The sequence below is a fragment of the Bison bison genome, unplaced genomic scaffold (genome assembly GCF_000754665.1).
Source record: "Bison bison bison isolate TAMUID 2011002044 unplaced genomic scaffold, Bison_UMD1.0 scf7180017864108, whole genome shotgun sequence".
NCBI lineage: Eukaryota > Metazoa > Chordata > Mammalia > Artiodactyla > Bovidae > Bison > Bison bison.
This window is the reverse complement of record NW_011494680.1, coordinates 12936846-12954754: the sequence shown is the minus strand read 5'-3', so window position 1 is coordinate 12954754 and position 17909 is coordinate 12936846. Positions and strand designations below refer to the sequence as shown.

General features: G+C 47.0%; 1 pseudogene; it reads right to left on the bottom strand.

The window, feature by feature from the left end:
* Window positions 1–5704, bottom strand: part of LOC104987925 — a 22314-nt pseudogene extending 16610 nt beyond the window's left edge.
* Between the last annotated feature and the right edge of the window lie 12205 nt (window positions 5705–17909).

Here is a 17909-nt window from a genome sequence, read left to right as displayed (position 1 = left end):
GTGTGGAGAAAAGGGAACCCTCTTACACTGTTGGTGGGAATGCAAACTAGTACAGCCACTATGCAGAACAGTGTGGAGATTCCTTAAAAAACTGGAAATAGAACTGCCTTATGATCCAGCAATCCCATTGCTGGGCATACACACTGAGGAAACCAGAATTGAAAGAGACACATGTACCCCAATGTTCATCGCAGCACTGTTTATAATAGCCAGGACATGGAAGCAACCTAGATGTCCATCAGCAGATGAATGGATAAGAAAGCTATGGTACATATACACAATGGAGTATTACTCAGCCATTAAAAAGAATACATTTGAATCAGTTCTAATGAGGTGGATGAAACTGGAGCCTATTATACAGAGTGAAATAAGCCAGAAAGAAAAACACCAATACAGTATACTAACTCATATATATGGAAATTAGAAAGATGGTAACGACAACCCTGTATATGAGACAGCAAAAGAGACACAGATGTATAGAACAGTCTTTTGGACTCTGTGGGAGAGTGAGGAGGGGGATGATTTGGGAGAATGGCATTAAAACATGTATAATATCATATAAGAAATGAATCCCCAGTCCAGGTTCGATGCATGATACAGAAAACTTGAGGCTGGCGCACTGGGATGACCCAGAGGGATGGTATGGGGAGGGAGGTGGGAGGGGGGTTCAGGATGGGGAACACATGTACACCGTGGTGGATGCATGTTGATGTATGGCAAAACCAATACAATATTGTAAAGTAAAAAAAAAAAAAAAAAGAGTGAATACCAGCTGCCTCCAGAAATCCTCAAAACCCTGCTTTTGTGAATCCAGACGATTTTTGTGGACCTGGCACCCATCGTTTGGGTGCAATGTGTCAATCTAAAGTGCTTGAGGGTGTTTAAAACATTTTTTCCCTTAAACACTTTAAATCCATCCTTCCTGCAAGCGTGTTTAGTCTGGTAACGTGCACTATCTCCAATTATCTGAGCATGCTGTGTGCTAAGTCACTTCAGTTGTATCTGACTCTTTGCGACCCCATGGACTGAGCCTCCTGAGCTCCTCTGTCCATGGGATTCTCCAGGCAAGAATACTGGAGTGGGTTGCCATTTCCTTCTCCAGGGGATCTTCCTGACCCAGGGATTGAACCCGTGTCTCCTGCACTCCTGCATTGCTTTAAGCCTTACTGCTGAGCCACCAGGGAAGCCTAATTATCTGAGCAATAAGTAGATTTTGTTTCCGCATCTGTCAAGTGCTGCTGCTGCTGCTAAGTCGCTTCAGTCGTGTCCGACTCTGTGCGATCTCATAGATGGCAGCTCACCAGGCTCCGCCGTCTCTAGGATTCTCCATGGAAGAACACTGGAGTGGGTTGCCATTTCCTCCTCCAATGCATGAAAGTGAAAAGTGAAAGTGAAGTCGCTCAGTTGTGTCTGACTCTTCGAGACCCCATGGACTGCACCCACCAGGCTCCTCCGTCCATGGGATTTTCCAGGTAAGAGTACTGGAGGCAGGTGCCATTGCCTTCTCCGCTGTCAAGTGCTACAGATTCCAGATGGGGTTAGTGAGGTTGGTTGAGCTGGTCTCCTTCATTTCCACAGGAAAGTATATGATTGGATGGAAGGCTCAGTGTCATTAGATGATGAAAGGGTTGGTGTGAAAGAGAAGTTTTCTCAAAGGAAACAAGGAATCCTGAAATAGGATCAAGCAAGGGGGCAATAGGGCTTCCCTGGTAGCTCAGATGGTAAAGAATCTGCCTGCAATGCAGGAGACCAGGGTTCAATCCCTGGGTCAGGAAGATCCCCTGGAGAAGAGAATGGCTACCCACTCCAGTATTCTTGCCCGGAGAATCCCGTGGACAGAGGAGCCTGCCGAGCTACAGTCCACAGGGTCACAAAGAGTTGGACACGACTGAGTGACTAACACACACATACACACAATGAGGCAATGATTTTAGATGAATGGGATTTATATCAAGACCTTGGGGTCTTGATACCCAGAGCTCTCTGAAGTTCTAGTTTCAGCCTAGGTAACCAGGAATTATCACTGGAGCATCATTTATCTGGTCAGGGTGCAGAGAAGATTAGGGCTCTCTCAGAGCTGACTTACACATCTGGCCACACAGGAGAGAGCCATGAAATGAGCCAAACAACCCCTCTGCACTTAAACCTGTTAAGGGTAAAAACACATGGAGAAGATGCCCCAGGTGGCACACTGGATCTTCAGAGCTGAAAGCCGGCACCAGCAGATTACGCTCTGTTCCTGGTGTCTTTAAGACACTGCAATGAGTGTGTGGCTGGCCCTTTAAAAAAAAGCACCAAGCCAGAGAAACCTCAGCCAGCAGAATTAGTCAGTTTGTTTTAGCAACAGCTTCCCGTGCCCTGGTCTCCCATTACTTCATCTGCATTCCCCAGATGCTGGGCCCACGGCCTGTGGCAGTCCCCGTCATGGTTTTCATAATCTCCCAGGGAACTCCCAGTACCTGGACAAACCCCGTGACCCCAGGACATCACCTCCTGGGTCACAGGTGGAACCTGATGCCCTCGCCTAGTATCTCTTGTTGTAACCCTACCTGCTCCTAATTGCAGACCTGCGTCAGAAGCTGCCACGGGCAGAGGGGAGGTGACCCTGTCTGGTCTTGCCCAGGTCAGCCTCGGCCACGCAATTCCAAGCAGCAGAGAAAAGTCCTGAATCCGGGGGTTGCTTAGTGAGGCTTCACTGAGAGGGTCACCCCCCTCAAGGATGGCCAGGGTCTTTGCCCAGCGTCTCAGAGACCCAGCTGGTCAGTCAACGAGTTGGCAACACACTCTTCCTTATGCTCTCTCCCCAGGAGCGGGCATCAGAGAAATCCCCATGGAGGCAAGGGACAGAGGATGATTCCAAGGAGCTTAAAATAGAGCTTACCGTCTGGGAAGTGACATGGAATCCAAGGCGGGAGCGGGCTTCAGGCAGGGCTGGATACAGACCCCATCCAGATGCTCCTGTCAGGGATCTGGCTCTTCATCTCAGAAGGAGTGGGTCCACCTGACAGGCAGGCCTCTGCCAGAGGCAGGGATGTTCACCCCAACAGCTTAGTAACTCCAGGGGATAGGCCTGCCTGCCCTAACAACTCCAGGAGGAAAAGGCCAGAGGGTGGTCTGACCAGCCAGGCTGGACCTGAATAAGCACCAAGGCCAAGGGAAGAGATCCCTGTGGTCAGCCAGGCCTGGGCCCGTCCCTTCTCCAAGAGGCTAAGGTTGGGGCTGGAGCTACAGCTAAAGAGTATTGAAGGGTTTTCTTTACACAAAATCAAGCTCAACAATGGCCTCCATGTTGCTGGCACCAGCTATCATCCTTAGGCCTTATCTTTGCTGTGGTGGACAACCACCCAAGATACCGACCTGTTCAGCCCCTAGTCCTGTCTCCCTCTTAACTGGGCCTTTCTTTTCCAGTCTCTCTCTGGTCTTCCTTGGCTCCCTGACCTGCTGTCACTGGAGGCCACAAGCTCAGGCCTTGATCACTCTCTTCTCTCTGCACTGCTGCACCCCCGCTCTGCTAAACTCATCCTGCCCTGTGACCTTGAATGCCAACCCTGTGCCTCAGGGGCCAAGTCTATCCCTGGAGGACTCTCCTCTCATGGGTGCAGACTCCACTCCTTGTCTGTGGTGATGGACCGTCCTCTGGGGTCTATGCAGCCCCCAGCCCCCCACTTACACTGCCCCTCCAGCCGCCTCCTTGTCATGAGGATGGAGAGCTCCAGGTTCACTGTGGTTCAGGCCAAAAACCCACCCCCTACATCTGTGCTTCCACGCTTTCTCTCACACTCTACGTGCAGGCAGTCAGTGAATCGGGCTGTTCTAAGGCTGTCTGGACTCCGGTTCTCGCCTCCTCCATCTTGGCCAGTCTGGGTCAAGTCATGTCATGCCTCACCAGCATGATCACAACACCCCCAACCTGGAGGCTGTCTTCTCCTTGATCCTCTTTGGACCAAGATGAGAGGGCTCTCCTCTCAGCTGTCAGAATAACCCGCAACACAGTCAGACGATGACTTCCTCGGGTCAGCTCCCGAAGGGACTCTCCAATCACTCAGAGTAAACTTCGTCCAGCCGTCAGCAAAGCCCCTCAGGGCCCCCACCCTCACCTTTCCCCTCCCCATCTCCCCTCTGATAAGCTCTGCCACCACCCCACCCCTACCAACATCTCCATTCACACCAGTTCCTCGACGTTCCTCTCACTCACAGAGCACAATCGTGCCTCAAGGCCTTTGCACCTGCTTTCCCCTCTGCCCAGAGTCCTCTTTCCTTCCTTATGTCTATCGGATTTTGAATCAAATATTCCTCCTCAATGAGGCCTTCTCTGACCACGTCTTTAAAAGTGCAGAACCCTTCCTGATGCTGGTACTTTTTGTCTTCTTTCACTGATGTAGTTTTCCCCACAGGAGTTTTTATGTTCTAACTCACTTGTAGTTGTTCAGTTGCTCAGTCACGTCCTTCACTATCTCCCAGAGTATGCTCAAACTCATGTCCATTGAGTTAGTGATGCCATCCAGTCATTTCATCCTCTGTCATCCCCTTCTCCTCCTGCCTTCAGTCTTTCCCAGCATCAGGGTCTTTTCCAGTGAGTCAGCTCTTCACATCAGGTGGGCAAAGTATTGGAGCTTCAGTTTCAGCATCAGTCTTTTTATTTTTAATATTTTTTTACTTATTGATTGGTTTAGTTTTTTGCATACTGGTTTTGTCCCTGTCTCTTTCCCCAGCACTGGACTATGCAGGGAGAGATGTTTTTTGTCTCTGTGTTCTAGTGTGTCTAGTGCTGGTCTGCCAGCCCTCAATGACGTGGGGAATGAATGAAATAGAGTGACTGGCTCAGCCCCCCAATCTGACTCACACTGGCTGGGAGGCCCTCTCACCCCACTCACCTGTCTCAGCCTCTAGGGCTCTCACTGCAGAGACCAGGGGACAACACAGAGTCACAGCCTAGGCCGAAACACAGTGGTAATATCCGACCAGGAGAGGTGAGGCCAGACCCCAGACCAGCAGGGTAAACGTTGGTGCGCTGACCTTCGGGTCATGGGATGGCCCCAGTGGACAGTGGCTGGAGAGGGCCAGGCAGTGGGCAGAGTCTGTGTGTGGTGTCAGTCTTTAGTGGAACTGGCACTAGGCAGATGCCAGGGCCAGGCAGGGGAAACTGGGGACAGAACTCATGAGACACACAGAGGTCCAAGTGGCTGGGAGCCCAAACACAGCCAGTGAGCTTAACCAAAGACAAGTGATCCAGAGTCCTCTCCCAGCCAGGACTGATGGATGCCCGCTCTCTGAAGATGCCTGGCTTCCCCAAGGCCAGTGCCTGCCCTTACCTGAAAGGCTCAGCACTTTCTCTTTCTCACTTGACTGTGCTTCTTCAGGAAGGATCCCAGTGGCCTGGTTCTGGTGAGCCCCAGAGGGCAGCTTCCCCAGCTGGGCCCACACCCTCAGGAAAACAGCCACACTGCCCCCCAGACCTGGCGGCAGGCAGGCTGGCTGCCAGCATGGAGGAGGCCCTGTCTTCCCAACCCCACTGCACCTGGAGCAACTTCCCTTAGCATTACAGAATCTAAAGGTGCCTTGTGGAGCTAGGGTCCAGTGTCCAGTCCTCATTTTCTCAGCCAGAAACCTGAGCCCGGGGGGTTGGGTTAGTGGCAGTGGCCGCACAGTGCTGGTGCTTAGCTGCGGGCTCTCCCAAGACCGTCCTATTGAAAGTTGCTTGCATTTCCAAGACCAGGCCTGGCTGCCTTTCCTGTGAATTGTTGCTATTGATTAGTCACTAAGTCGTGTCCGACTCTTTTCGACCCCACCAACTGCAGCCCACCAGGCTCCTCTGTCCATGGGATTCTCCAGGCAAGAATACTGGAGTGGGTTGCCCTGACCTCTCCCAGGGGATCTTCCCGACCTAGGGATCAAATCTGGGTCCTCGCACAGCAGGCAGATTCTTTACCATCTGAGCCACCAGGGAAGCCCCAAGAATATTGGAATGGGTAGCCATTTCCTTTTCCAGGGGACCTTCCTGACCCAGGGATTGACCCACATCTCCTGTGTTTCCTGCATGGCAGGCGGGTTCTTTACCACTGAGCCACAAGGGAAGCCCCACCTATGAATTAGCAGCTCTCTAATATCCTAGGAATTCGCCACGTGATGGTTGAAACGATGAAGCTGCACTGCAGCGACGCCTGTTCATCCCGCTCCTTCCTCCCCTCTGTGCTCCCCACTTGGTGATGGAATGGGACAGGGGTCACTCCTCAGCCTGATGGAAGTTTCGGCTGCTTGCCCTCTAAGCTCATTATCTGACTGGCTCAGACCTTCCCAGGGGTTGCAGGGAGGCAGAAAGGTAATTAAGTGTTTTGCTTAAATGGCCTCTTCAGTTGACAGAAATGCTGCCCAGGGATGCGGCGGGCTCTGCTTCCCGCTTCTCCCCGTACAATGCCAAAGCTGCAGGCCCTGGGCAAGGCAGGCAGCCAGTCGCGGTGCAAGGCCAAAGGGACCAAAAGCTGCTGCCCCCCACGACTGATCCCCAAAGTGGACATCCTCAAGCAGATCGTGGAGGAGAAGGCACTTGCTCTGAGGACCCCTGCGTCCACCCGCTGGCCCTGCGTCCCCTCCTGGCAGTGTCTCACTGTGTGTCCACAAGCCCTTGGGCACCATGTGTGATCAGGCCAACAAGAACCAGGGTGTTTCTCCAGCCTCCCAGGCCCCTCTGTGGGACCAGCAAACTGAGTGCCACTCCAATCAGTGGTGATGTTTACTGTCCCTTTGCTGCCCAGGGTATCACCGTGGCTTAGAGGACGCATTATTTGGGAGAAATGATCCTGCCCTGTGGAGCCCCTTGGAGGCTGGGGCATGGGATGGGAGATGCAGACAAAGCACAAGAAGACATCTCTCACAGACTCCCTGGATGCAAACAGGATTCAACACTCTCCCCCAATAGGCAAATACCTATTTTCAAACAGAGAAGACTTTGGATGCGAAAGGCAGTTGTTATAGAAATACACATAAAGGGACTTCCCTGGTGGTTAAAATTAAGACTTTGCTTTCCAATGCAGGGGTTGCAGGTTCAAATCCTGGTGGGGGATCTAAGATACTACATGCCTCAGGGCCAAAAAACCAAAGCATAAAACAAAAGCAATATTGTTAACAAATTCAATAAAAGCTCTATTTTTTCATTGGAGGATAATTTGCTTTACAATATTGTGTTGGTTTCTGCCATACATCAACATGAATCAGCCATAGTTATAGATATGTCCCGTCCCTCTTGAATCTCCCTCCCATCTCCTACCCTAACCCTCCCCTTTAGGTTGACAATAGAATATTACTCAGCATAATGACTTTTAAAAAGAGAGAAAGAAAGAAAGGATTGAGACTAGGGAAAGAGGAGAGAGTGAATGCAGCAAAAAGTAAAATGAAAACAAGAATGGGAATTTCTGAGGGTGGAAATCACCAATAGGGCTGTGAGAAGCAGCTGAAATCAGACCACAAAGAGTTAAGTCCAGTCTTAACTAACAGCGCCTACTTATGCGTCCGGGCACATTCAGCGTTATTGTGCTAAAGATAATAGCAGACTTATTACAACAGAGCACTCCATATACATTAGGGCCCACACAATGTCACCTGTCTGTGAATTCAGCAGAATCTGCTCACAGAATAATACAGTATTGCCATTGTCACAGCTTAAAATTCATTAATAGAAACAGTGTTTCTGGCGCCTCTATGTAACACTCAGTCCCCCAAGAAGGCTCATTATGGAATGTGGCCCTGTATCCAGTAATGGCAGTCATTATGACCATGTGCATTAATATCAAAGCATCTGTAATTATTTTTACATTTTCCTGGTATCATCAGTGAGCCTCTAAATGATGCACGTCTTCTGGTATAATCATGGGTCCTTCAAGTCTCTAACCATATGCAAAATTTCACTGCAAGCCATTAAAAATTACAGAAGATATGCGTCGTAGAATGCTTATTAGCTACCATTTTGTTTCACATTGAACCTCAAATTGTAGTCAAGGTGATTTTTCTATCATTTACTGATATTTAACACAAATCAATCAAGTGCTTTGGATTTCATAATTGGAAAGAATATAATAAAGGCAAAATCTCTCAACGTCTCTGTGTTGGGTTGGAATAGTTTGAGCTAGACAGCGAAACTGAAGGAGAGAAGAGAAACTGATACACCCAAGAAAACTCGGTGGGGAACAAAACGACTTTGCCAGATTTGTGCTCGTTGTTACAGAAATTCCTATTCTTACCCATATCCAGCTCTCCCCTTCACTTACAGATGAGTCGTATCCCAAGTTTTAGCCCAGACTTGACAGTGGGAGTGATGGCAGTTTCTAGGCTGAGTTACAAAAGAGTCTGTGACACATCATACCCTTCCTCTTCTTTCTGCAGTGTTCTTGGGAAAATTCAGCAAGGTGTATATTTCAGTGTGCTTTCCTGTACATGCATTATGCTTCCATTACAAAACATAAAAATAATATACATACAATGGAATATTGTTGTTGTTGTTGTTGTTTAGTCACCAACTGTCTGACTCTTTGCGACCTCATGAACTATAGCTCTCTAGGCTCCTCCATCCATGGGATTTCTCAGGCAAGAATACTGGAGTGGGTTGCCATTTCCTTCTCCAGGGAATCTTTCTGACCCAGGGATCAAACCCACATCTCCCATGTCTCCAGCATTGGCAGCTATATTCTTTACCATTGAGCCACTTGGGAAGCCCTTACAATGGAATATTACTCGGCCACGAAAGAAGTAATAATGCCATTTGCAGGAACATAGATGGACCTAGAGATTATCATAGTAAGTGAAGTAAATTAGACAAAAACAAATATATTAAATCATTTATTTGTGGAATCTAAAACAATGATACAAACGAACTCATTTATAAAACAGAAAGAGACTCACAGACCTAGAAAACAAAGTTATAGCTACCAAAGGGGATAGCCGGGGTGGGGAGGAGGGCTAAATTAGAAATTTGGGTAGTCTATACAAAACAGGTAGACAACAAGGACCTGCTGTGAACCACAACGATTTATACTCAATATCTTGTTTATTACAAGATATTGAGTATAAATTATTTTCCTGTAGTGGAAAAGAATCTGAAAAAAATACATATATAGAATCACTTTGCTGTATACTTGAAGCTAATACAACACTGCAATTAATTATACTTCAATTTAAAAATTTAAAATTTAAAAAGTAAGAGGTGATCTTTAATACATTTTGCCCTCTATGGCACCTTTCAGTTCTAAAAAGTCTGCCATTAGAAGCTTCATTCCCCAGGGTTCTTATTTTTGTTCATGGGGTAATGAACAGAGTGCCTTCTCCCTGGGTAAAAGGACTTACAGAGGGAGAAGATCAAAGTTTTGGTCAAAGGTTCAGATGCTCAGGATTCGTTGAGGGGGCACCTTACAAGGAAAACTGGTGAGGAAGCAAGGGAGTGAAGCGTGGAAGGGAGAGAGAAGAGCTGAGCGAGGCTGTTGTCTTGGGAGAAGTCCGGTACCGCCTGATCCACGGTGTGATAGAGGGAGCCCCAGGGCATGGACAGAACTGCAGAGTCACCCCCCTAACCTGGATGCAAAAGATCCTGCCTTTCAAACCCTTTCATCAGTCAGTCATTGCCTATGGGCCCCCCAACCTGGAGGGCTGTCCCAGTTTCCTGAACAAGTCTATTTGAGAAACAATCACTTTCGGGAACCAAGGTGTTTAAAATTCTGCCCTTTTGGCACAGGCTGTGACATGAAGGAACTTTTAGCTGCGCCAGTTCTTCTGGTGTGGCGCTCAGGATCTTAGCTGTGTCATGTGGGATCTAGTTCCCTGAGCAGGGATTGAACCAGGGCTCCCTGCATCGGGAGTGAAGAGTCTTAACCATTGGACCACCAGGGAAGGAAGAAACCTTAAAGACATTATGTTAAGTGAAATAAGGCAATTGTGAAAGGAAAAAGACTGTAGAATTCTACTTATGAATTCTACCATGAAATACCTAGAGTAGCCAAATCCATAGGGCATGCTATTCTATGCAGGCTAAGTCATTTGAATCCTGTCTGACTCCTTGCAACCCAATGGGCTGTAGTCCACCCACCAGACTCCATTGTCCATGGGATTCTCCAGGCAAGAATACTGGAGTGGCCTGACATGCCCTCCTCCAGGGGATCTTCCGGACCTAGGAATCAAGCCTTCATTTCTTCTATCTCCTGTGTTGGCAAGAGGGTTCTCTACCACTAGCACTACCTTCATAGACAGAAAGGAAAATGGTTGTTACCAGGGGCTAGGGGGAGGAAGAAATGGGATCTAATGTTTAATCGGTACAGAGCTTCTCCACCCGCAATACAGGAGACCCTGGTTTGATTCCTGAGTCAGGAAGATCTGCTGGAGAAGGGATAGGCTACCCACTCTAGTATTCTGGACTGGAGAATTCCATGGACTGTATAGTCCATGAGGTCACAAAGAGTCGGACACGACTGAGCAACTTTCACTTTCACTTTTTCAGCCTGGGAAAGATGAAAAGTTTCTGGAGATGGATGATCACAGTTGCAAAAAAATGTGAATATACTTAATGCCATGGAACTACATACTTAAAAATGGTGACAATAGTAAGGTTTATATTATGAGTATCACAAAATAAAAATAAAAATTAGAAAATGTTTTAAAATATTAAGGGCTTTTGTTGTTTTTCAGTCGCTATCATTTGTGTCGGATTCTTTGTGATACCATGGATTACAGCACACCAGGCTTCCCTGTCCTTCACTTTGGTTTGCTCGGATTCATGTCTATTGAGTCAGTGATGCTCTCTAACCATCTCATCTTCTGCTGCTCCCTTCTCCTTTTGCCTTCAATCTTTCCCACCATCAGGTTCTTTTCCAGTGAGTCAGCTCTTTGCATCAGGTGGCCAATGTATTGGAGCTTCAGTTCAGTTCAGTTCAGTCGCTCAGTCGTGTCCGACTCTTCGTGACCTTACTACTCAAATGCATGACTTTGGTGTCATGGCAGTATAGGGCATATTTTATATAAATGTTGGTGGTGGTTTCACTAAGTTGTGTCTGACTCATGACCCCATGGACTGTAGCCCACCAGGCTCCTCTGTCCATGGGATTTTCCAGGCAAGAATACTGTAGTGGGTTGTATTTCCTTCTCAGGGGATCTTCCCAACCCAGGAATCAAACCCAGGTCTCCTGCACTGCAGGCAGATTCTTTACCAACTGAGCTATGGGGGAAGAAATACTGAAAATGTCAGTCTCCGATTGAATGCAAGTTGTGTATTCTGTCTGTGATTTCAGTGGAGGCTTCCTCTCTCCCCTTCCTTGTCGGAGAGGCCCAGAGTCTAGTTCCATGTCAGACACGTGACAGGAGTTTGGAAGTACTCATCGTATGGCCGGCTGGAGGTCAGATGGGATGCATGGGTGGACAGACAAGTGGACAGATTAAAAAAAAGAATGTCCACGATAAAAGGGCATTCAAAAGCATGTTACGGAAACTAGAATTCATATCCTACACTTTGGTAGTTATGACACCTTATATTCTCAAATCTCTTCATTCCCTTTTCTAAAGAAATGCATATAAATGATAGAATTCAGGGGAGGGGGCAAGAGGCAAGCCACGCAGCAAGTGGGATCTTAGATCTGACTGGGAGTTGAACCTGTGCCCCTTTCAAAGCTCAGAGTCTTAACCACTGGACCACCAGGAAAGTCCCCAGTGATGGATATCTTCAATCAAATTTGAGGGTAATCTTGAATCAGAAAGGCAGAATTCAAAATTGTATGGTGCTATTTATTTCTGAAAGAAGTATTTTATTCCCAAAGAGTCAAAAGAAATCACAATCCTCATTTTAACATTTACAAGTTAGCCATTTTTATCAGCCACATTTTACAGGAAAGATCACTGGAGCAAAGAGAGAGAAGTACCTTGCCCAAGAGCACGTGCTGAGAAAATGAGAGAGCAGGAGCTGGGGGACAAGTCAGAGCCCGTCTATGGACCAAAAGTTCTACTGGTTCTTCCTCTTAAAGAAAGAAAGATAGGAAGGAAGCGGGGGAGGGAGAGAGGGGGGAGGGATGGGAAAGGAAAGAACCTTCTAGTTCAGCTTTTTAAAATTTAAAAGCCAAGTCATAATCAACTCTGTGGTCCAATTTAACGCTACATTCTAATATGAACGACGCAGAGTGGGGCTTCTGTGTGTCCTGCAGTTCGAGTCTCACCAAACGAGGTCTCTTGATTCCCAGGAAGCCGACCCCTTGCAGCCGCCCTGCGAGCCCAGGCCAGAGGTCCCACAACACCCAGCGCCTTGCTCACTCTTCCTGTAACAGAGGGTAACTTCCCTTAAAACACTCCAGGTTTCCAGGAGGCTGCATTGTTCTCAAACCCCCATCTTGGAGTTTCAAAAGACCTCATTTCCTCTGGTCATTCTTCCCCCTCCTCAGGCCTGCGGGGGAACAAAGTCCACCCTACCATCCCCCCCCCACTTTGTTCTGGGTCGACATCTCCTAAGGGGCCTTTCAAAGTGCACTTAAAGTGATAAGACATCAACCTTCTCTGTGAAGACCCACGACCTCAATGGTGTGGTGTGGAGGCTGGGGACGGTGGGGAAGGGGCAGGAGCAGGACGGGAATGAGCGGGAAATCACGGAGGGAGGAGCCTGACCAGGAAAGTCCAACAAAGTCCATGACACTGGGTCTAAAGAGACCAATCTACTCATAAAAAAATTCATCAGGTGCACCCAAAAGTGTCTTTAATAAAGAATTAAAATTTATTCTAACACATGTTTTTACTATCGTCGCCAAGTTAAACCAGTTTATATATAAGACGGGGTTTCCCAGGTGGTGCTAGAAGTAAAGAATCTGCCTGCCAATACATCAGATTTAAGAGACACGGGTTTGATCCCTGAGTCGGGAAGATCCCCTGGAGAAGGAAATGGCACCTCTCTCCAGTATTCTTGCCTGGAGAATCCCATGGGCAGAGGAGCCTGGTGGGCTGTACAGTACGTAGGGTCGTAAAGAGTCGGACATGAATGAAGTGACTTGGCACACACATAAGATAGTGTTTATAAGCAGTAATTTTTTAAAAAAGAAAAGAATTTGAGGGGAAAGAATTTGTGGTCTGCGTTTGTACATGCGTGTACACTAAGTCACTTCAGTTGTGTCCAACTCTGTGCGACCCCACAAACAGTAGCCCGCCAGGCTCCTCTGTCCGTGGTAGTCTCCAGGCCAGGATACTGGAGCAGGTTACCATGCCTGCCTCTGGGGGGTCTTCCCAATCCAGCGATGGAACCCAGGTCTCTTGCATTGCAGGCAGATTCTTTACTGTCTGAGCCACCACGGAAGCCCCAGTCTGTGTTTACTAGGACTCTGTTCTACTTGAGAAGTCACTTGTCATCAATGCTGGGGTGTCTGCCTGGTCTTTATTCTTTAAACAAGTCTGTGGAAGGCCTCCCGTACTTTAGAGAACCGGTCCCTGTGTTACTCTGGGCAGACACCTGCATCTCCAAGCTCATATTAGAGATTACACTGAGCAGACCTTCCTTATTCCCCTGTCAGAATTCTGGCCACCGCTTGAAGGTGCAGTCTTACTCTCAGTAATGGTAAGACAGGTCAGATCCCCGGGGCCAGTTACAGGAGCCCCGGCCACTGTGCAACTTTTCTTTAGGATCATATTCAAAGTGTTGGCAATTTCTCTCCTGGTGGTGAGCCTGAGAAAACACGAAACTACTCTTGGATGTCTTGCCCTTATTTTATCAGTCTACTTTGTAAAGAATAAAACAAAAAACAGAACTTCAGACTGGAAAATGCAAACAATAGTAGGAAATGACACTCTGATTTTTGAACTCTCAAAAACAGGCCAGTTTTGGTGAAGGAAGAATTTCAGACTCTCCCTTCCCCCATCCACTTCATCATCCTAGTGTGAGGTCAGGATGGGAAATCTGAAGCTCTCCTCAAAAGAAAAGACTAAAGACCAAGAATTTCAGGGTTTTTTTTTTTTCTTGATGCAATTTGCATGCTTAAGATTTTAACCTTAAAAATAAATTTCTGGGTATTCAAAAAAAAATCAGAAACTAATTTTTTTTAAATATACATTTTCACAAAAATCTATGTGTATCCCCATGTTCATTGCTCCATTATTTACAATAACCAAGATATAGAAGCAACTTCAGTATTCACCCATAGATGAATGGATAAAGGGGATGTGGTATATTTACAGAATTGAATATGATTCAGCCATTAAAAAAAAATGAAATCTGGCCATTTTGGACAACATGGATGAACCTCGTGGGCATTATGCTAAGTAGAATAAGTCAGACAGAGAAAAACAAATGCTGCCCGGTCTCACTAATTGTCAAACAAACAGACAAACACACAAGCTCGTAGATACAGAGAACAGATAGTGGTTGCCAGAGGCAAGAGGTGGGGGCCGGTTGAAATGGGTAAAAAGCAGTCAAAAAGTACAAACTTCCAGTTGTAAAATAAGTAAGGCATGGGGATATAACATACAGCCTCTGATCATAGTTAATAATATTGTATTGTATGTTCAAAAGTTGTTAAGAGAGACCTTAAAAGTTTCATCACAAGAAAAAAATACCCCATAACTATGTATGGTAACAGATGTTAACTAAACATTATGTAGTACACCTAAAACATATATAATGCTGTGTGTCAATTATACTTTAATGAAAAAGGAAAATATGTATCATTTAAATGAAAAAAATACATAGATACATTTTCAAATAATATGCTCAATACTTATCTTCAGCTTCCAGACTCCTTTTCTGATGAAGTAGCCTTAAATTTAAAGCATTAGTTCCAATTATTAGCCTGAAAAAGTAGACTCTATTATCTAAAACATCTGGAAATTCAAGACAAATTGTGTATTTATTATACATTTATTGGATAGATCTTGAGTTTGGGGACCTCCTATGTTTATCTCTTTTTCTAAGACCTCTGCTGCTTTTTTGCAACCACTGGATTGAGTTCCTTCAGGAACCACTGAACACAACTTCCTCAGAGAACAATTGCAAGTAAAAAAATTAAGTTGCACTGAAAAAGTTTTACTCAAAGTTATACCTGAATGTATAATTCAGTTATACATCTGAGTGGCCCAGATGGTAAAAAATCTGCCTGCAGTCGGGAGACCTGGGTCTGACCCCTGGGTCTGGAAGATTCCCTGGAGTAGGAAATGGCAACCCACTCCAGTATTCTTGCCTGGAGAATTCCATGGACAGAGGAGCCTGGCAGGCTACAGTCCATGGAGTTGCAAAAAGTTGGACACGACTGAGTAACTAACACTTTCACTTTCATATCTGACTGGCAATAGCCTTGACAAAGAAGCTCCCAAAATGGCAAAAGAGAGAGCACTGGTCATAAAATTGGTAAAACTTCTTAATCAATGACTCCTAGGTGTCCCACATGTGGGAGGGTCATTCCTGATTCCTCAGCTCTGAGTCAAGAACTGTTGGTTTCTGACCCTTGAGCTGCGGGCCTGGGGTAAAGCCTGATGCAACCCTGGCTCTGACCTCTGCCCTTGAATGACCAAGAGGTTTGGGGGAGCTGACCCAGCAGAGGACCTGGTGAAGACCCCACGGTCAGAGCCCTCTCCAGCTGGAGCCCCAGCCCTCAGATTTGGAAGAGCTAAAGAAAGGCTGTGACTTTCAGCACTGAGTTGGGGGAAATTTGATTCCATAGTATTGGGTAGGCCAAAAAGTTCATTTGGATTTTTCTGTAAGAGAGGGAAAACCTGAGCAAACTTTTTGGCCAACTCAATATTTTGAAGCCACAGCTACATGGCTGTGAATACACCCTGTTAGTTTTCCCCACGGGGGTCAGCACTGACTTCTGCACTGCAACTCTTCTACTTAAGGACAGAAGAGCCCTTGGAGCCAGAAGGCACGGGGAAGAAGGAAATGTAGCTTTTCCCTTACTCTCAGCCTTTCCTGTGGGCCCCTTCCCAAGTCTCACACGCCCAGGCCTGCCAGTGGAGGAAGTGCTTCTGCCAAGGGGAGCAATTCCCTGACTCCTTCTTTCAGTGTCCTGGTTGTTTGTTTTGTTTTGTTTTGTTTTTTTACAACTGAAAGGCCTGCAATCTTGAGGGAGGGGCCTGGACCTCTCAAGAGCTAACTGGTCACTGACATCTCCTATTGATGGTTGTCAGAGCCTTGGCCAGCCACCATTCTATTGCCAGGCTTGCATCATAGGCATTACTCACAGACGGTGACAGAAAGCCGGTTCAAAAAGAGACCCTGACACACGGAGGTGGTGGAAGGCAAGATAACCAAACCCTGGAGAAGCAGCAGCCCGTTACTGAATCCTGGCTTCCACCTGGTCTAAGAAAACAGCATCAGTAGGGGCTCAAATGATGAAGAACACACACAACTCAGCCCTGTGATGTCCTTCCCACCCCCCAGGACATAGTCTCATCTCTCAGCATGGAAGCAGGTCTTACCCACAGCACAATTTTGTCATCCTCAACGCTGCACACACTCCCTAGGTCCAGACTCCTTCTGGGCCACCTCTTTCTGGCTGGTTGCACACCTGCTGCCCTCACCCTAATCTGAACACACAATGCCTCTGAACATCTGTGAAGATCAGGTATCCTTGTCTGAAATTAACCCACTGCACTGCCCCCTGATTTATCTTGTTTTGTTTCCTTGAATCCTTCCACGCAAGTCCAGAAGAACTTCAGTCTTCTTCTCGGTCATAAAATCTTAATTTCGTATCTTTCCTCTCATTTTCTTGTTTCATTTAGAACAGACACCAATTCATGTTTTCCTGCTTTAGCTCCTCCTGAAACCCCGCCTGTCCTACATCAAGAAAAGCCATTCAGCACCTTGTCCCCGTTCTGCACTGAATTATTGATGCCACTCACACTGCTAGATTTCAAGTTCCTCAAGAGCCGTGAGGAACGCTTCCCAGATGGTGCTAATTGTAAAGAAACTGCCTGTCAGTGCAGGAGACGCAAGAGACACAAGTTCTATCCCTGGGTTGGGCAGATTCCCCGGAGAAGGAAATGGTAACACACTCCAGTATTCTTGCCTGGAGAATTCCATGAACAGAGGAGCCTGGTGGGCTACAGTCCACAGGGTCACAAAGAGTTGGGTACGAATGAAGCGACTTAGCAGGAAGCAGGCAATAGCCATGAACTTTGAGATTTGTTTGGTTTATTTCGTCTGCTGTGCATTTCTGTGTTCATTTACTACTCCAAACGCAGACTAACGAGGGAGTAACAATGTGAAACCCAAAGGCAAAAAATGATGACTTTTCTTAAAAGGCATAGAGAGAAATGGGAACATTTCTAGAATAACCGGGACACAAGTATTCTAGTGTCTTTTGCTCTGAAAGAAGCACAGATGTTGCCCTTTTAGCACTTGGGTCCAGTTGAACCTGGCGTGGAGATGGATGGAGGAGGAGGGGGGATGCAGGAGGTGGGTTGCACCTGGTGAGGAAGAGTTCATCCCTGGGAAGATAGTTGCAGAAGCCGTTGCTAAGAGCCAAGCAAACACCAATGTTTGTCCCAGTGACGGCCAGGCAGCAGGTCGAGAGCCAAAGGAAACGTGCACCTTCTTTCCCTTCCTGTGACCCTCCTGCCCACAACCCACACATCCCAGTCCTCTGTCCCCCCACCCACCCCCAGAGAGCTTCCATTCCATCCAGCTCTGTTTTCTGTAAGAACTTTTCTGTCCTTTCTATCCACCCAAACAGCTACAGTTTACTGGGTTGCTCAGAACTTGGCAGACTTGGAGCAAATATATACTGGAGCTTACAGAAATGATCTCACTTAATCCACAGAGAAGCCCTGCAATGAAGTAGGCATTTTTAGCATCTTCCTTTTACAGGGAAAGAGAGAGAAACCCTAAGGGTTCTTTGCTTGCCCAAAGTTACAAACCCAGCTGAGGTCTGGACCCAGAAGCCTGGCACCCAACTTGACATCTTTCTACTGCTCAT